A 13,232-nucleotide genomic window follows, 5' to 3' on the forward strand; every position below is an offset into this window, starting at 1 on the left:
TCACGTGATTAGTCTATCATTAGTCACGTGCGGGTTGTGGGAGATTGAGGGAGCAGTAGGGGTGCAACTCGGTTGGGCAATCCAACCCGCTCGAACAAAACCTGATTGGGCTGGTTAAAATTCGGTAAAAGTTCTCTCGAATCCAACCCGACCTTAACTTGCTTTTTTTTTTGGGTTGAGTTGGGTTGAGGCCTCACCAGCCCGAATTCCACTCGAATTTAACTCAAATCATAATATGTTATATATATTTGTAAAAAACAGAGCTGCCCACTTGAGCAATTATTTCATTTGGATTCAATAATCTATATTTTTAATAGATAATGAAAGGCTCAGATGATGTGACCAACTTTAGTGAATATTATGAGGAATGTGACGAGAAGAATCAAATTAATGTGTGGATTTAAAAGATAAAAGATCACATTAATTTATGTGAAAATTTAAGGACTAAAACAAGGATTCTGTTATAATATTTTGGCTTTTTAAAATAAAAAATAAAAAAATGTCTTTGAGGTTTATGAAATGAGTAATGCTATTTGGACACACAATATTGACACACTTAGTGACAACCGCTGATGTGTCAATGTATCATTTGCTCTTCTTTTCTCCTCGTTTTCTGTTCAGCGAATGATACATTGACACATCAACGGGTGTCACTAAGTGTGTCAATGTTGTGTGTCCAAATAGCATTACTCTTATGAAATTACGGATTTCGTCTTTTTAATTTTTGTGTTATTCATGGTCCTCAAGGTTAATATGTGTGCTCACAAGTAGTCCGCGTCGTGAGTTTCCGTAAAAAATGCTTTGCTGATGTGGCATATATATGGAGCCCACATACCCAATAATATAGTTCCACGTGTATTTACACTCACCGCATGTATTTAAACTCTCTCTCTCTCACCCCAACCCCACGAATACTAGCTCACATACCCTTTCTTTTTCTTTCTATTTCACTCTCCAATTTGACCTAGGTTTGCTCATCTCCGCTCGGTTTAATTCATGCTGCCTATGGTCGCTTCTCATTTGTTTTGGGCCTTTAGCCTATTTTTGGTGGTAGTGTTTTTGGTCGAATTAGGTTTGGAATTGGGGTTCATTGCAAACTTGGCAAAGGAGATATATAATGTTAGTTTTTTTTTTTTTTTTGTCAACAAGATGGACAATGGTGGTTTATCAAATGGAATTATTGTCAGATGTGAAATTTATTAAGTGGATGCGAATATATCAATTTTAAAACTATAACATAAATCACAAGTCCTTTAAAAGTTAGATTAAAAGTTAGAAAAAAACAATATTTAACGATTTATATTGGATCATATTCTCAGAACCTTACACCTGGTTATTTATTTTCTCAAATATTTCATAATCTACAGTAAGTGTCATCGTCACACAGATACAATTGCCATAAGATTAAGTTTAGAAATTAATATGTGCACTAAACAAATTTACAACAACTTTGTGATGATGCCTTCATGTTGATAATTTTTAGCTTAGATTTTTAGATTGGATTAGATAGTAAGGTATGTGAATAAGTAATTTAACAGTATATAAATTTATACTTATTTTGCAAGGGAAAGATTGGGTGTTTGACTTGCTCTCTTCCTAACTGTCTATCTATTGGTAGGAACTGCAATAACTTTAATTTTGATAGGACGGGAGACCATGAAACTATTTTTTCAAATAGTTTGTGGTTCCTCTGTCCATGTGGAAATGAGCCAAGGTTGCCTATTTCATTGCTAGGTGCTTGTTCCCTGTTGCAATTGAAGGCTTCTGGGATTATCGAAACCAAGATTTTTGGCCGGCCACATGATGGGCAAGAATTGGCTTCACTCGTGCAATTTCTCAAATAGCTGGTGGGTGTTCTTGTCGAGGCAGACAAGATACAGTAATTATACAAAGAATATCAAATTGAAAGAAACAGTAATTATACCAACAACAAAAAAAGTCATTTTCTAGTTTTGTCCAAGTGGTACTCGATTTACAAATAAGCAAAAGTCAGCAACTACACCCAACCCAGGCCTACTATCATATTCTAAAAGCCAGTATAACCCATAACCCATAAAAAATTTAAAACAGTCATTTTCCAATTTTGTCCAAGTGCTAGTTGATTTACAAAGAAGCAAAAGCAAGCAACTACATCCAATTAACTTAGGACTACTTTTACCTAGTATCATATTCTAAAATCCAATATAACCCATAACCTAGAAGAAAAAAAAAAAATCCAGTTCATGTACTTTTGTTACCTAGAACCAAAAACACATCTTGATCCAACCAATCATCAATATTTGGCCAACCCTCTTGGTCAACACCGTGAATAAGGTCAAACCCAGGATGTGGGGGCAGTGGATTCCCTAGCATGGCCATGGACCCAAGAGGTAGAGGGGGAGTCCCAAGTAGGCTCTTGATGTCCAAACAACTGCTCACTGCTTCATCAACCTCTAACCATGTGTTGCACCTGGTGGGAGAAGAAGAAGTAGCACTGTGAATAATGTCGAACGATGGTGGTAGTGCATTCCCAAGCATGGCCATGAACCCAGGAGGTGAAGGTGGAGTCCCAAGCAGGCTCTTGATGTCCAAAAAACTGGTCACTACTCCATCAACCTCCAAACATGTGTTGCACCCGGCGAGAGAGGAAGCAGCACTGTGAATAAGGTTGAACGATAGGGACTGTGCATTCCCAAACGTGGCCACGGTGAAGGAGTGCATTCCCAAGCATGGACACGGACCAAGGACATGGAGGCGGAGTCCCGAGCAAGCTCTTGATGTCCAAAATCCGCCCACTACTTCATCAACCTTTGACTATGTGTTGCTTGGAACCCAAATCTCTTGATGTCCAAAGAACGAGACTGCTTTTTACGATAGTTGCCTTGCCTAAGTTAAAAGCCTTTTTGTTATATTGTAAATGGGCTTTGGATGTGTGATCGGTTCATAATTGTATATCATTTTGTACCCTTCTAGCTTATGATTTGGTTATGTTTTTGAGTTAAACTTGTGCTTTTAATCCTTTTTGTGTTTATCTTTCAGTTCATTGAGCTTTAGGTAATAATGATGGCTTTAGAGAGCATAATTCATGCAATTCAAGCATGTTAAGGCCTAATTTGGATGAATGGATGAAGAGCTTAAAGACAAACTCATTTTGGCTACAGCCCCTTGCCAGTCCAGTTCCGTAGGTCATATTGCAAGCTTTGTTTCAACAACCTAAATAGCTCGAATGAGGCCACATTCTTCATGAAAGTTGTTCCAATTGGTGTGAACTATAACATATCCAAAATTCAGCCCCATTGGATAAATCTGGAGTCCGTTACCTAGCAAACACAGAACCATGCTCAGGATGGATCTTATCAGCGCGGAAAATGAGTTAGCAATTTGTTTCGGCCTTAACTTCTTCCTCCGACCTTGGATTGGCCCAAATAACATATGGCTGGAAAGAAGACATTCTGAACTTCAATTTCGAGTGCTTAAAGTCCTAATTTGATTAAGAGAAGCCCAAGTTGTAAGCCCTTGAAGTTGCTGGTCATGCTGACCTCAGCATGTGTTGGTTGGATGCTTGGTCATGGTGAGCTAGGTATGAGCTATCATTTCTGGTTGGAAGCTTGGTCATGGTGACATGAAGATGAGCTAGGACTGCTGGTGGGATCTATTGGTGAAGTGCATCAACCAATTCAAGATTTTCTAATACAAGTGCATCAACCAATTCAAATTTTCTAATACAAGTGCATCAACCATTTCAGATTTTATAAAACAAGTGTTGTATGCATTAGCCATATTGAATTCAGATTTTTCACTTCCTTAGGCCTATAAATAGGGAGGTTCTCTAAGCTTGTAAACACACCCCAAGGGGGGGAGCTCTCAAACACTTCTCTAGAGCTCCCTTCCCTTCTCTCCCTCAAATTCTCTTAGTTTTGCTTTCTAGTTCTCAATTCTAGCTTTCTTTAATGTTTTCTTAGTTGTAATTTATTTTTCTTGTAATGTACATTCTTTCTTAAGTATTCAAGTTTAATTAGTTTCCAAGTTTCAATTATGGTTTTTGTTCTTATTCATTATGCTTATAAGTTAATATGCTAGTTTGAATGATTGATCACCATTTAGGCTTGCATGTTAGCTATCTTGGTTTGAATTAAGAGTATACACCATGCTTTAATTCGAATTGAACTATGAATAGGAAGAGTATGTATGGACATTCGACAACAGGGATTAGATACATGCTTGGTTGTTTAAATTGTTCTTCTATGCTTAATGGGTTCCTAATGCTTAATTTTAGGTTAGACAACAAATGATCAAATTAGGGAATTAGGAACACAAGGTTATGACCACACACCATGGCTTAATCATACATTAGCTAGAATCAATCCGTTAATCTAATTGAACTTGGGAACTTATCTACTTGAGTTAGTTATTTTCTTTCTTCCTTGTTTTATTTATTTCCTTTCTTTTTCATTTTTGTTTTGTGTATGGAAAATGAATTGGATCATTCAATCACCAATCCTCGTGGGATCGACCTCGCACTTACATATGCTATACTACCAAACGGCTCGTGCACTTGCGAGTATCACAAGTTGAGGATGCAGCTGAATCCATTTTGATGCAGCTGTATCGACACAACAATGTGTTTCTAAAGTTCATTTCATATTGGAAATTGTAAACAAAGTGTTTTGGTTTTTTTTTAAAAAAATATATAAAATAATTTGGGTTCCTATATTGGGTGTAATAGTGAATCTCCCTAAAATATAAAATGGTGATTGCAAATCCCCTGCCAAACCAATCCCTCCCCTTCGTTTGGATTGGAAATTGCAGTGAGAGAGAAGTTGAGAAGGAAGAAGATGGCAGAAAACGAGAGACAAATCCAGATCCGTATGTAGATTGAAATAATGACTGAAGCTTTAACTCATTAAGCACTAACCTGCGGAAAAAAAACTAACTCTGGTACACAAAGATCTTCTACCTTCTGCAAGCTCTAGATCACCAACTCTCCATGGGGCTTGAGTACTATTTTGATGTGTGTTCTTGCGAAGGTAGGGAACTCTGTATTAATACTGTTAGCTGGTGAAAATCTGATTGGATTCTCCTATTAGAAACCCAATTAGAATATAACTTGTACACCTAGCATCTATATACTTAATGTCAATATTAATAGGATTAGGATTCCTAAACTCATAAGGATTCTTTATTCACATATGTATGAGTTTACTGGACAAGTTTGTATTAATCTCTATGTCTGCAAACATGAGTTCAAGATTGATTCAATGTCTGTGATGTCCTATACAAGCTTACACCGTACACTAGTCAAAGAATCAAGCACTGTTTCAGTCTCTGTCAACGACACCATTGAAAACCTCAAGCGCTCTTTCCCTCCCGCCACTTGTGTCCTGACTGCATCCTTCCCAAGTCTCCCCTGTGTCAAATGTGTCTCCTCAACGGACACGTATTGTGCTGTATCCGTTGCAAGTTCGTCATCGTTAGGAAAAGCTAGCCAACAATAGCCATTGTACATATAATCCACTTGATAAAGTTGAGAAAAAAAATTCTTCAAAAAATTACCAAATGATTGATGCAGATAACAAAGCTCACTATTAACCTAACCCATTGAAACCGAGTTCTCCGAGTCCTCGTACGAAGCTGAATCATCGTTTGTTGCAGATTTGGTGAAGATCACGACCACACCAATTCGGAAATACAAGTGAGCAAATATAGTAAGCCACAAGACGCATCATATCCTTAATTCACACATTCATTTTCAAAATAGAAAGCAAGTTTGTCATCGTTAGGAAAAGCTAGCCAACAATAGCCACTATATATAAAATCTAAATTATCAACTCTTTTTGTAATCCACTTGATAAAGTTGGGAAAAAAAATTCTTTAAAAAATTACCTAGTGATTGATGCAGTTAACAAAGCTCACTATTGACCGAACCATTGAAACAGAGTCTTACGAGTCCTCGTACGAAGTTGAATCATCGTTCGATGTAGATTCGATAAAGTACATAAATCCCAATGGAGGCAAAAGTAACTCTTCATTCCTAAGACTATGAGAACATGAAATGTGAAGATCACGACCGCACCAATTCGGAAATACGAGTGAGCAAATGTAGTAAGCCACTAGACGCATCATATCATTAAGAATGGCACATTCATGTTTTGAATGGAAAGCAAGTTCGTCTTCATTAGGAAAAACTATCCCACAGTAGTAACTGTACATATAATCCACTTGATAAAGTTGGGACAACAATTCTTGAAAAAATTACTTAGTGATTGATGCAGATAACAAAGCTCACTATTGACCGAACCATTGAAATTGAGTCCTCCGAGTTTTTGTACAAAGCTCAATCATCAATCGATGCAGATTCAGTGAAGTATATTAATTCCAATTGAGGCAAAACTACCTCTTCATTCCATAGACTATGAGAACATTAAATGTGAAGATTGCGACCACACCAATTTGGAAATACAAGTGAGCAAATGTAGCAAGCCACATGACGCATTATATCCTCAAGAATTATACATTCATTTTCAGAATGGAAATCAAGTTCGTCATCGTTAGGAAATCCATCCCACAATAGCAACAGTACATATAATCCATTTGATAAAGTTGGGAAAAATTCTTTAAAAAATTACCTAGTGATTGATGCAGATAACAAAGCTCACTATTGACCGAACTATTGAAACCGCGTCCTCGTACGAAGTTGGATCATCGTTCGATGCAGATTTGGTGAAGTACATAAATCCCAATAGAGGCAAAACTAACTCTTCATTCTAAAGACTATGAGAATAGGAAATGTGAAGATCACGACCACACAAATTCGGAAATACAAGTGAGCAAATGTAGCAAGCCATATGACGCATCACATCCTCAAGAATTACACATTCATTTTTAAAATGGAAAGCAAGTTCGTCATCGTTAGGACAAGCCATCCCACAATAGCAACTATACATATAATCTACTTGACAAAGTTGGGAAAAAAAATTCTTTAAAAAATTACCTAGTGATTGATGCAGATAACAAAGCTCACTATTGGCCAAACCCATTGAAACCGAATCCTCCGAGTCCTCGTACGAAGCTGAATCATCGTTCGATGCAGATTCGGTGAAGTACATAAATATGAATGGAGGCAAAACTACATCTTCATTCCAAAGACTATGAGAACATAAAATGTGAAGATCACGACCACACCAATTCGGAAATACAAGTGAGCAAACGTAGCAAGCTACATGGCGCATCATATCCTCAAGAATTACACATTAATTTTCAGAATGGAAAGTAAGTTCGTTATCATTAGGAAAAGCCAGCTAACAATAGCCACTATACATAAAATCAAAATCATCAACCCTTTTTATAATTCACTTGATAAAGTTGGTAGATAAAATTTTTAAAAAAATTACCTAGTGATTGATGCAGATAACAAAACTCACTATTGACCATGTACATGTTTGATGTTGCAGCAATCTTCAAACTTCATTTTGTTCATTGCTGTCTCCATGGTTTTGAAACAACCATGGTCCACCAGCGATTTGATGAAAGCTCCGCTGTTGATAAGCAGCTCCCCATTCGCTGAGACCACGCCCACAGCCGTGGCTCCTTTAAAAAATTCCGTCATTTTTATCTTCCAAGAGATAGAGTCCGCCGAATCCCCTTCATCAAGAAAGGTTTGGACTTGTTTGTGGTCATCAGGGCTTACCTTGATGACCACCTCTCTCGGGGCTAACTTCTCACACACAATAATAGTGTGCTTGAACGAACTCGGTATCCTTCCAAAAAATGGAGTGCAAATGCCCTTGGTAGAATTTGTCAATGCCTCATCTCTTGTTGAGCCTTCCACTGTAGAGTCTGCCCCTTCCTCTGTAGAGCCTTCCCCTTTCTCATCATCCTCATCAGTATCATCCTACAATGAAAAATGCAAGTTTCTAAAGTCACTGTGGACATCACTTACAAATTATAAGGGGCTTTATAAGCCAAGTCAATCAAGAATTTATTCTGCCCAATAATAACAGACAACAAACACAAGTGTATTTTCTTCATAGCAATGTACATTGTGAAAACAACCAACCTTCAACTGAAGTCAAGTTAGCTTAACAATTGTGTCTGTAGATTGCTTAGGAAGAACCAAATAATGAGCCATACATCATTGGAAACATGCGGAAGTCTCAGTTTTTGCAGCATTTTACGGTTCATGATTCCGAGTCTTCTAGAGGAAGTTATACAAATGTTATCTATTTGTTATTATGTTATTTCTTTCATGAGTTTGTTGTTTGGTTCTTAGGTTATATAAGCAACATGGTAAAAAAATCATTATGAGAGTCTCTAAAGTAATTACAGTTAAAATGGCTATAAAGCTATTATAGCAAACTACTTAAAAAGTGTATTGGTTCAGCACGTTAATACAACAAATGATGATAACAAGGTAAACTTTTTTTACTTTTCAGCAAGTACAACATTAAAGGTTATGTTTTTATAATTTATTTAAATCCTTATTTAAGAGTATCTGACGTTCGAATTGCTTATGGTTGTACATGAAAATAGTGTATTTGACAAAATCTCAAACCAGGATGCAGAGTGTAATAGGCATGCTTCGGTTGTCTCTTCGGGTTGGAGTTATTCAATTACAATGAACAACAGTGATCTTAGTCTTCTAATTCTGAAAGAATTGAAAAAATAGAAAACATAGCAATAAGCATTGTTTTATTGGAGAAATATTTACTTTACCTACCTATAAGTTAATGATGACAAGTGACAAATATAGGTGGCGTAAAAATCGTGCACTTTAGTAGCTCAAACATGCAAAATGTTCGTCATATCATTTGGACTTACAAAACAGTTTGTCGGATTAGGTATTGTTTTTATTTCAAATTAGGAAAACGAAAATCATAACCTTGATGATGTGTCACGCCCCGGACCCGGGGGTCGGTGGAAATCCCGCGCCCGGTGCGTGAGAAAATAAAAAGAAGCCGAAACATAAAATAAACTTTTCTTATAATATTTGATCCAAAATCTTACAACTTTACAAGAAATGAATAAAGCTCTATCACTCTCATCTAATTCAGTTTGAACTGATTTAGTCTTTGTCTTGCCCACTAATTCATCTGAAAAATTAAACATGGTGAGGGATGAGCAACCACCGCTCAGTGAGTAGATTATGTAATATGCCAGTCAAGCAATGCTTTTTTACATACTCTAGAAAATATCATGAAAAGATACACAAATCCAGATCATATCACATCATCCCTTCATATCTCGGTTATCCTTCATAGCATGTAACCAACCACGTGACTCCCGTTGGCCTCATTGCCCTATGTCCCCGTGTGGTACATCTATCCCTCGGATACTCCAACATTGAAGTTCTCATGTTCCATGAATAATACATACTTATATTCCAATCAATATATATACATAGTGTGAAAGATTGCACCATATTAGACATGCTTGACTTGAAATGGAGAGATATTTGTAAATAGAATAAATCCACAATAATTCATGATTTTCATATTTTATCACAAAATAAGAACTTTTAGAACATATTACATAAACCACTCACCTCGCTAATGAGAACCCTTTAAATAAATTGGCAAGATAACCCATCTACCTATCTCCTCCAATATCAAATTTCCTTGCGTCTCTCTTTAGTCCTCTAACTCTAACAACTTATCATATTGCATGCATATTATCTCTAGATGTAGAAGTAAACAACTTGCAAATGCAAGCTCCCTATTTATACTAGAATGAAGTCGGAAACTAATGGCTCTTGATTGGTGGAATGTAGGTTTGGTGATATGCTTGACTCCAATATTATCCAACTTTCCCCTAATGCCAACAGCTCATACTTTGAACAAAGGCTTAGTCATCTAGGTAGACACTTGTGAAGAAACTAGGGTGGTGTATGTGGGTAAGTTTTGATGTAAATATCACATTGAGTGATAAGGCTTTGTACGTGGCAAGTTATCCATATATACAATTACAACCAATATAAATATATAATCAATAAAACGAAATTTTAACTTATAAACCTATATAGATAGCAAAACATTTGTTTTCCTAATATATATATATATAATTTTAAAATACAGGACTTCACATGATGATACTCTAATTTTGTAACAACATTTTTCTTTTGGTATAGTAGAAAACTTAATCAAAGATATAAAGACTTTTTACGCTAGATACTTTATATCACTTTAGCATCTCAAGTGAATGAGTTTACACTTTTATTTATTTTTATACTCATTTTTGTACCAGTTTTACAAACATCGTACCCGTTGCTATGTGGAGAAATTAGAGCACAAAATTAAGATACACAAAAAAGGGAAGGGCCGCTATAGAAGCTAAAAGTAGCCTATAGTAGAGTAGTCGGCCTAACAAAAGCGTCAAGGCAACATAAAATTCCCCTTATAAATGTAAAATCATGAAACTGTTCCTTTAATCCTCAATCAATTTCTTATTAATTGTTTTATTGTTAAACAAGGCTTCTTATATAGAAACGAAAGGATTTTCCTTTTGTCTCTTGTCTTTTGAAAATAACAGTATTTTTGGTATAGTTTTCTTCCGATAATTGGAGTAGGCATGTAGCAAAGGATAAACTATCAAAATTGAAGGTGAGTATACGTGTTCCCAAATTATGCTAAAATTTGTCAATTAAAAATTTATAAGTATATGATTAAACTTGTCTCATCTCATGTTATTTATGTATAGATTGACAATGAAAAAGTGAAAGATCATTTAGAGAGGAACGGGTGGCATAAGTGGGCTTGATCGTTGCATGTCTTCCTCCTATGTAAATATTTATGTCCATAATCTAAAACTACGATGTTGTGTAGAATGAAAATATTATTTTACTTAAATTATTTGAGATTTTCCTATTAATGTTGGATTTGCTTTGGATAATATTAACGTGTGGGTAATTACTTGAATAAGAATCCCCCTAGCTCCTAAAGTTCATTAGACTAGCCTCTTTTTTTTTTTAATCATGTTCGCTACGCGCGACTTACAAAGTTTCGTAAATATTTTTTCGCAATTGTATTTATATAGATGTCCGTGGAGTGCCACAGTGACCACCGGGAGTGCCGTCATTTTTCAACAATTTCATGAACCCTCCTTCACCCCACTTTTCACCCCACGAGTTCTTGAGTATCCAGTACTGGTCATTGGTAGCTTTGTCAATCCGCATCCCAACAAGTGAAACCGAATGGCTAATGTCTGTGCCACATTCCGAGCGATATATCCCGCCTCTGTACTGTGAAAAGTTGGAGCCGTGGGCATTGATCCCGACCACTACTGGCTGTTCGCAGAGAGCATAGGCAAGCTGGTCCTTATTCCTTGGGTTCACGATTGTATAGGCATCGATCTCTAGACCATCTCCTTTTTCCTTGACAGTGTCACAGGTTCTTTGGATACCATGGTATAGGTAATTTTGTTCGGTGTTTAGACCTTCATTTAAGATTATGTAAGTGAATGCATCCAATACATTTCCACCTCCACACCCGTGGTTGGCAACATTGTAGTCGATGAGCTGTTGCACGGATAGCAATATTGGAGGATTTTGTAATTGAAAAGTTAAAGCATGAAGAGCTTCCACGGCTGCAATGGTTGCAAATGCCCAACAAGAACCTGTACATATAATATAATATTACAATTAGAGTTAGACACACAATATATGTATAAAATAATTAGCACAAAGTAAGAAAAATGAAAAATGAATCCATATGTAATGGTTGCAGTACAATACCAAAAGTAAGTCCTTGACTCCTTATGCGTTTGATACTGGCAAAAGATTCTGACCAGTCAATGCCCCTGTCACATATTCTGCTAAAGTCATCAAGGGAGGTAACTCTCTTTTTAATCCTCTTGTTAGAAGGAATAGGAGGTGGATTATGCAGGATGGGTACTGTGCAGTGGAAAGCTCTCTTTTCATCCTCGTCCATATCAGAAAACAGGTTCAACCCAACCGTAAACGATTGCTTTGGCTCCTTTATAATTTTTTTTATGAATAATACTGTCACACTAATTATGTTGAAAAAATAATGTACCTATTACTTGTTTTATGAAAAATATAATTTACCTAGTATGAAAAGTGTACCTGTTTTTAATTTATAAAAAGTGTACATAATTATCTTTTCCAATATACCTACATTATACAACATTCAACATACCTACATAAATTTTAATGTACTTACGATTAGGATTTAGGTATTATATGTCATCCAATATACCTACCATTTGAATAATATACCTACTACGAAATATGTATAGGTAAATTATTATATGTATAGCTATATATACATATTATTTATGAACGAACATATATTATATGTATTATGAGAATGTTTTGATTTGTTGAGTCCAAGCAACACCATAATAATGGAAAGGCTAGATATTAGGGATTGTTTAGGAAAAATGGTTGGATAACAAAAATGGCAGGGTTTTGTAAATAAGTAATAAGAAATGGGCAACTTTTATCCTTCATGGCATCCATTTTCAAAATTGGGTTTTGGTTGGAAGAAAATATGTAGATGTTGTAAAAGTAAATAGAGAAAGTATATGAAAGGTAAGAGTAGTTCTCAATAGCTCAATACTCAAGTCACTTATTCATCTTTAGTGCCTACTATTTATAGACATAGGAAATACATCACCATTTACCACCCTTAAGTAGTGGGTTACAAAACATAATAACCAATGATAAATATGGTATTTAGTGCATAGGTTACAACCCTATAATGATAGGTATAATGATGGGTGTAATGGAGGAATTACACCATAACCATTGAGGTTACAACACTCCCCCTTGGATGTCCACCATGTATGGAGTATGCCTCGTTAAAAACCTTGCCAGTAAAACCTAGTGGGACAAAAACTGGTCAAAGGGAAAAAGAGTGCATAACCATGTGTAACATAAAATTCTATGCATATAACACTGACACGCGTGCGACACTGCCTCGTTAAAACTTTGCCAGGAAAATATCTTATTGATGGCAAGCTCCCCTTGATGCTGACAAAATATCTTTAAGCCATATTGTTGACCATATTTTTGATTGTTGTAGTTGGCACTGCTTCTGTGAATCAATCTTGCAATATTATTGGATGCTCCCCCTGAAGAATTACTCCTCTTGCTATCTTTATACTTCTTTGATGATCCAACATAAATGATATTGATCACACATCCATCCTTCACGAAGTGATCTTTGGTAATGCTTGTATAAAACTTGTTGTTGCAACATCATTAGAGGATCTATATGTGTCATCATTCATCTAATCCC

At 36.0% G+C, this 13,232-nt stretch overlaps 1 pseudogene; it reads right to left on the reverse strand.

Moving 5' to 3' along the window:
* Positions 1-10,999: 10,999 nt before the first annotated feature.
* LOC110744369 (zingipain-2 pseudogene) lies at positions 11,000-11,900 on the reverse strand (annotated as a pseudogene).
* Positions 11,901-13,232: the final 1,332 nt, after the last annotated feature.

This window comes from Prunus avium, chromosome 5 (genome assembly GCF_965620075.1).
Source record: "Prunus avium chromosome 5, drPruAviu1.hap1.1, whole genome shotgun sequence".
Lineage (NCBI taxonomy): Eukaryota > Viridiplantae > Streptophyta > Magnoliopsida > Rosales > Rosaceae > Prunus > Prunus avium.